This window comes from Eurosta solidaginis, chromosome X, assembly GCF_040869045.1.
Source record: "Eurosta solidaginis isolate ZX-2024a chromosome X, ASM4086904v1, whole genome shotgun sequence".
In the NCBI taxonomy this organism is placed as follows: Eukaryota; Metazoa; Arthropoda; class Insecta; order Diptera; family Tephritidae; genus Eurosta; species Eurosta solidaginis.
The window spans coordinates 201,227,191-201,235,515 of NC_090324.1; the positions used below are offsets into that span (position 1 = coordinate 201,227,191).

Genomic DNA, 8,325 nt, shown 5'->3' on the forward strand with positions numbered 1-8,325 from the left:
GAACAGACCATAGAGAATAAAACTGAAATATCGAAATGGGAAGATATGGATAAATTTTTATCGAATAGGTTCCAGACCTTGAAAACAGTCTCGGGATTAACAGGTAGCAAAAATACCAAAGCCCCCAAACAACCACCACCCAAACATAATAATGATTCGTCTCAAAAGAAAGTAGGCGCCTACCAAGCAAATGTAGCTAGAAACACTTGCAGATGCTGTAAGAAAAATAACCACAAGCTGTCACAATGCCAAAGCTTCCAACGGCTCTCTGTCATAGACAGAGTGGCGTTTATAAAAGACAGTAGGGGGTGTCTGAATTGCCTCTCAGCGAAACACACAGTATCCAAATGTACATGCTCCTTTAATTGTAGCATTTGTCATCTCAGGCATCATACACTCTTGCATATTCAACAAAATGCGGGCACGAGTGCAAGACCAACCACAACCCAACAAGCACAGTTAGATCAAAGACCATCTACTTCGGCACAGGCTCAGGCCCAACGACAGTTTGCCACGGCAAATAATTTACCAACCAACTACAATTCCTGTTTCGCGAATACAAGCAAAGGGGTTCTATTAGGTACTGCGCAAGTCAGTATTTTTTATAACAATGAACACTTTTCGGCCCGCGCCCTAATAGACTCCGGATCAGAGTGCTCGTTCATTTCGGAGCGACTTAAGAGAAGGATAAATTTGCCCAGTCGAAAGCTAAATGCACAAGTGTCAGGGATAAACAACACGGTGTCAGCCCAAGTGAAAGAGGCATGCTTCATTCAGTTGCGGTCATCAATAAACTCGAATGTACGCATACACACTACGGCATTGATTTTAGCCCAGCTCACTGGCAATCTGCCAACCTGTCAAATTGACCCCATGACACACCAAGTTTTCCCGGACTTGGTGCTAGCAGATCGGAGGTTCTTTGTAAATGAACAAGTAGATCTTATTCTGGGTGGGAATATTTACGCACAGATAATGCTAGGCGGTATACGAAAAAAATGTTTTAGGCACCCTCCTTGCGCAGGAAGCAGTATTTGGCTGGATATTAACTGGCCAAACGGAGACGGCCAGCCCAGCCGGCAGGTGTGTGTCGTTTTTTAATGAGGTATCGCTGGACAAACAAATAGCGTCATTTTGGGAGCTGGAAGACATTCCCAGAAACCATATTTATACCAAAGACGAAAATTACTGCGAGGAGTTGTATCAAAAAACCACCAAAAGAAATGAGGATGGCAAATATATCGTGTCTTTGCCTTTTAAGCAGGATTTTAAAAAGGGTATCTCATTAGGACCGTCGCTAAAGAGCGCGTGCTCACAATTTTTCAGAAATGAAACCCGGTTAGGGAAAAATTCCGAATTGCAGACGGAATATAACCGAGTCGTATCAGAATATGAAACATTAGCTCATATGGTACGAGTAGAAGAGCATGTTCCGGCAGATACATGCGACACCTATTTTTTACCCCATCACGCAGTAATTAAGGAAGAAAGCACCACCACTAAAGTGAGAGTTGTTTTTAACGCCTCCTGTCCCACTGCTAATGGAATCAGTTTAAATGATGTCCTTCATTCAGGCCCAGTCCTTCAGAGTGATCTAACAATTCTCATACTCCGTTGGAGATTGTTCCGATACGTATTCAACAGTGACATCGAAAAGATATACCGGCAGATATTGCTAGAGTCCAGGGACACCAGGTATCAACGCATCGTCTTCAGGTCATCCACCAGCGAACCCATCAGCATATACGAATTGAAGACGGTGACCTTCGGAGTAAACTGCGCGCCCTACCTGGCCATAAGGACCCTTCTTCAACTAGCAGAGGACGTAGAGGAAACCTATCCCATCGCATCGGACATCCTACGACAGTTTATGTATGTCGACGACGTTTTAGCGGGCGGACACACCATTGCCACCGCCACCAAGGCACGGGACGAAATCCAAGCGGCATTACAATCAGCCGGCTTTTCCCTCAGGAAGTGGACTTCAAATTGCGATCAACTACTGGAAGGTATTCCAAGATCGCACTTATTAAATGAAAACTTTTTAAACTTTGAGGATGCTAGCATGGTTAAAGCCTTAGGGATCAGGTGGAATGCCCACTCTGACTATTTCTATTTTTCTACGAAACCCATAGACAACCAAGTCGTGTTCACAAAGAGAACAATACTGTCTGCTAAAGCAAAATTATTTGATCCACTAGGTTGGCTAGGGCCATTTATTATTACCTCGAAAATCATTATGCAAGGTATTTGGCTGGAAGGCACGGGCTGGGACGAAGCCGTATCTCCCGCGATATTAGATATATGGCATGATTTTTTAGAAAGCTACAGACATATTGAAAGCATTCGTATACCACGTTGGGTACAGTTTTCCCCGGTAGCGAGCAGCGAACTACATGGCTTCTGCGATGCTTCCGAGAAAGCATACGCAGCCGCAATATACCTGAGGGTACAAGTTGATAATCATGTGTTCGTAAATCTGCTCTACGCAAAAACCCGTGTAGCACCGGTGAAGACTATATCTCTGCCCCGCCTTGAACTATGTGGTGCGGTCCTGCTAGCAGAAATAGTACAGTCAGTCGCGAAAACTCTTAATTTTAACAACACTACAACCTATCTATGGACGGATTCGACAATCGTCCTTGCATGGATTCGCAAGCCCCCATGCTCGTGGTCCACTTTCGTTGCCCATAGGGTGACAAAAATAATCGACAAAGTAGGGAAAGAAAACTGGCTTCATGTCGACTCGGCATCAAACCCGGCAGATCTCGCAAGTAGAGGTATACCCGCTGAAGATCTTATCAACAAAGCCCTGTGGTGGGAGGGGCCCTTCTTGGCTTCATGAAGATAGTTCAAATTGGCCTACCCAAGAAACAGAATATACCACCACGTCAGAAGAAAAGCGGGTCCAGGTACACTCATCAATAGTAGATACAGACTCTGATATCCTCACAAGATTTTCTGACCTCTCGAGAGCTTTGAAAGTACTATCCTACGTCTGGAGATTCTTTCAAAGAACTAACCCAAAAACAAGAGCCTCATTTCAATCGAAGTCTTGCTCAATTTCGTCGAGCGAAATAAAAGCAACGACCCAACGTCTGACTATTATCTATCAAAAGAGGCATTATGGGGAGGAGTATTCAGCATTGAAATCTAAAGAACTTATAGGAGCAAAGAGCGAGGTACTACCACTGAACCCATTCTTAGATGAAAAGGGGGTTATGAGGGCAGGCGGACGCCTCGAAGCTTCCGAAGATATCCCGTACAACGAGCGACATCCAGTCATTTTGCCGTATAATTGCCAGTTGTCACGTCTTATTGTAAAGTTTACACATAGGATCTCACTCCATGGGGAAAACCAACTTATGCTACGCCTCATCCGTACGCAGTATTGGATACCACGGGTCAAGAACATGATAAAATCGACAATCCACAATTGCAAGGAATGCACGATTTACCGAAAACATGTTCAAACCCAGCTAATGGGAATTTTACCCAAGGAAAGAACTACGTACTCACGGGCATTCACAAATACAGGAGTCGATTTTGCGGGACCTTTTGATATAAAGAACTTTCGAGGGCGAGGTTGTAGAGTGTCGAAGGGGTATGTGTGCTTGTTCGTTTGCTTTGCAACGAAAGCGATTCACCTGGAACCCACCTCCGACCTCAGCACCCAATCATTTTTAGCAGCATTTGCGAGGTCCGTGTCGCGAAGAGGCTGCCCTAGTAAGATGTTTTCCGACAATGGCACGAATTTTGTCGGGGCTTCTAGAGCACTGAAAGCGGAAATGAGGGAATTCCTACAAAATGCCCGCGATAACACCCTATCCAGGTATTCCCATCAATCCTTAACGTGGCACTTCATTCCCGCATCAGCTCCTCACATGGGGGACTGTGGGAGGCGGGAGTGAAACGTTTTAAAAGCCACTTCATAAAAATTGCTTCAAGTTGCAAATTCACCTTTGAGGAGTTTGCGACTTTGCTATGCAGGATCGAAGCCTGCCTCAACTCCCGACCATTGAGCCCTGCATCAGACCTGGAGCCACTAACCCCAGGTCACTTTTTGGTAGGAAGGCATCTCTTATCTCCACCAGAACCTGATGCCAGCGAAAACTCTGCCTCAATCATAAATCGATGGCAAATGTTAAAATCCCTACATCACTCCTTCTGCAAGAGGTGGAAATCGGAATACCTCTCTGAACTGCAGAAAAGAAACAAATGGAGATTTCCCAAAACAAACCTAAAAATTGGGGACTTGGTCATAATAAAGGAAGACAATTTGTCTCCAAATGAATGGAGACTCGGACGGGTGGTCAAATTACACCCAGGACCTGACGATCGCGTTAGAGTGGTCGATATCATGACGATGAAAGGCCAGATAACCCGACCCTTGGTAAAACTCATCATCTTGCGCTACAATCGCGATGAGGCAGAAAAATCTGCGGCATCCAATTAAAAATCCTTTCTATTGTCTTCCACTTCACGAAATACCAAACTAATGCGTCTACGTCGTGAGCCGCCCAACTTATAAATCTAGTGGAATTTCATCCAGTGAACTGACAACCTCATCGAAAACAGATGGAGAAAAAGCACTTTGCGATAGCATCAAGTTTGCCTTGAATGCATGTTCAAATATTAAAAAAAAAGAGAAACACAACTGTCGGCTTTTAAGCGCGCCTTCACCTTTCAATGGTGATTTAATACCTGTATTTGAAAAACTATCCAAACCATCGAAATTCTCATATTCATTAAAGACGAAAGGGACATTCAATAAGACACTTTTGAAAAAGCGTCGATTCAGAAAAAACTCCTCAAAAAATCACAGGCACGTCTAGCCAGCCCGGTACTTTCATCCATAATAGCGAACCATGCAGCTTTAATTGATTCTGCAACACTAACCTTTCAAGGCATGTGAAAGTCTCAATACGGTTCACTACATATGGCGATGCAAGTTTGGCCAACACTTTGTCAATAATACGTTCAACAATGTGCGTATGCTTCTTACACAGATCGGCAAGGGTGATAATTATTGTATTTCAATGGTGGACGATCAACATTTTTCAAAATTGAACCATACAGCGTACAACTGGTACTTGCCGACATAGCATCACGAAGTAAATCCCCAGCAGCAAGACCAGGCTCTACGCCATCAAATTCCACAAGGCCAATCTGTTCAACCACATTTTAAACCCCCAAATACTGTATGGCCCACGTCAAAATTATTTCAATCAACGTTTGCCCGAAAATTTGAAAGGATTTTTTGTGCTATATATTTCAGCTTACGTGTTATTTTCAATAAAAATGTATTTATAAAATATATTCACACGCGATATATCCATTATTAATCCATCGTTATAGAAAATAAAGTCTGTGTATTCTTGAGTACTTTGGAAAAATCTATGCGCGGCAGCAATTCAACAGGATTATACGATCGGGTCATGGAAAAGGAGGAAGCTGCGTGCGTGCAATACCAGCAAGGTGATTACAAGACACCCAAAAAGACATCCAGGTTAATTGATAGAGGACGTTTAATAGATAAAATTAATATGTTAACAACTCGACCAGATAATCAAACGTGCACAAAGCTACCCACAATCAAAGACGTCGGTATTATTAAACCAATAAGCCGCGGCGTATTTGGAAGAGTTTCTGCGCTATAAAAACGATGATCCTAATAAATTATACGCAATCAAAGTGATGCGTAAATCCGATAAGATAAATAAGAATATGGTATCACAAGTTATTTCAGAGCGTAATGCTTTAGCATTGTCACGTAGCCCATTTTGTGTCGGCCTATTTTACTCGCTGCAATCAATCTCCTATATCTATTTAGTAATGGATTACATGGTGGGCGGTGGTCTCAAATCATTACTTACCATGAATGGCTACTTTGACGAATCAGTTGCGCGTTTCTATGTGGCAGAAGTTGCATTAGCATTGCAATATTTACATGAGCATGGAATTGTGCATCGTGATATAAAGCCAGATAATATGCTGTTATCGGAGACTGGTCATGTAAAGTTGACTGATTTTGGTTTGAGCAAAATTGAGAATAGGAAAGATTTGGAAATTTCCGATCTGATAAACACTTCGCCTACACTAATACACGTACACCTGGTCAGTTGCTTTAATTAACGTCGAACTCGTCTTTTGGCTCGGAGAAGAAAATAGAATGTGGCACAGGCACTCCTAATTTGATGAATGAACGGAATGTAAGAACTGAATCATCAGATAGTGAAGCAGATACATCATTGACTTAAGGGCCTGTAGGGTGAGTCCAGGTTGAGCACCAATTGAAGTAGTTTTTCAAAATGTAGTTCTTTCAATCGCACGCTGTTGTTGGTTTGCGGGTGACGATATCGTGACGGGAGACGTTGACGATTGCTTTACAACAATATGTTGGCCATGTTTTTGTTGCAATGTTGCGAATGTGTGAGGTGACATTTTTATAAGCGAAGATCCACTGGCCGCAGTTATTATTGACGAAACCGCGCCAACAGATGTTTTCGCATTGCTTAAATTTATTATTGATATTTTTTCTGCGTATTGTTTTGTTGTGTTGGTGAGCGCACTGCTGTCACCACCCCGCCACCACCACCGCTACCGCTACTTGCCACGACACGATGCCCAATTACGTGAACGGGCTGCTTATTAGAGCTAGCAATGCCACCACTTGTTGATGTAGATGGTAAAATTGACCTTACACTGCCGCTCCCAATGCTTGGTACAAGTCGTATTATATTGTCAGCAAGTGTTTGTTTTGGTTGTTGTTGTGGCGATTGTTCTTGCTGTGTTCCATTATCAACATTCGTAATAAATTGTGTGCTATCCATATAAATAGCTGTTGTGGCATCAACATTGTTGTTGGAGACGAAGCAGGCACTGAACGCAAATTCGTGTCTCTGACTAAAACATCTTGACACTCAATACCAGTTCCTGATTTTGTTAAAGAGTTTGCCATACTTATTGGTATCAAAAACTATGCGATTGCTGTTGCTTATGCGTTTGTTGCATATTTCATGCGGCGTTAGATTGTTTGAGAAGTTGTGGGGAGGACGGTGCTTTATTTTTAGTAGCTGCAGTTATGTCAGACTGTCCTCTTATTTGACTGACTACAATTGGTTTATTAATAGATACTTTTTTGCCACCAAGTGTAGCGCTCAATCGAGAAGGAGAAGATTGTTGTGATACAGCAATCGTACCTGTTCCTGGCGATGAAGATTTTGATGATATTATAACTGTTGCATTTGATACATGTACGGTTTGAAGACCACTTGGCGTGGCTATAATAATAGGTATAGAGCTACTACCGACTCCTGTGTTTAATGTTTTACTTGGATACACGATGAAATTTATTTGTTTGCTTTATTCTCTTCAACAACCAATTCATTTGCTGTAGCTACATCCTTCGTGAGGGTGAATGAAGCTGAACGCCCAAGTGACAGCAAAATTTCTGGTGTCTCACCACTCCTTTCAGCTGACGAAATTAATATATCTACAACGCAACCAATACACAACTCACCGATAGCACTTCCTCCTATCATAAATGTACATCAACAGAATTAAGTAAAAATGATGGAAGTGCGAATACAATTGCAGCCAATAACACGCGTCACGTTGGCTTTGCAGATATAAGTATTGGCATGAAAGTAGCAGATGACTATGCTGCTGTTTCTAAAGCGAACTGTAATGGCTGCAAGCTTGATTATAAAAAGCAAAATAAGTTTTTCGCTAAAGGCGGACCATATGAGCAGGAAAAAACTTCATTTGAGTTTAACATGGTTCGGAAACGTACCATTGACGAGATACAGCGTTTACGCACTTCAAATGTCTAGAAGACTCTGGTGTATCGAGTAGGAAAAGTGACTGTTCTATCTAGCAGAATAATACAACTAGAAGTTTTATGAATAAGGCTGAAAATATGTGTGTTTCTAAAACTGATACGCGCTGTTCAGATTAGGCACGCAGCTACAACGTCAATATGAGCAATGAAACCAATAGCATGCGCATTTCGCGACTTATCGAGCAATTTTAAACGACCATTTGATTGTATTTGACCTGAAAATATAAGAAAGAAATCATAGTAAAAGGAAACCACAACTAAATTTACAATACTTACCACTCTGCTACCGACAACCTCGTGGATTTTTTCATAATGACATTTCTCATTCAGGAAATGCCTTTAATAACTAATCAACAGTGATGCCAACACCCATGGCAGCAATTAATTGGCACTTGACTCACCCTGCACCATTTTAGGCCAAAAAGCCAAAGGTACCAAATATTCTGATAGATCGTTAATAGCAAATAAGACGTTGCTATTCA

At 42.2% G+C, this 8,325-nt stretch overlaps 1 pseudogene; it reads left to right on the forward strand.

Annotated features, from left to right (window-relative positions):
* The first annotated feature begins 5,438 nt into the window (after positions 1–5,438).
* On the forward strand, positions 5,439–8,057 carry LOC137235372 (serine/threonine-protein kinase greatwall-like; annotated as a pseudogene).
* The last annotated feature ends 268 nt before the right edge of the window (positions 8,058–8,325 follow it).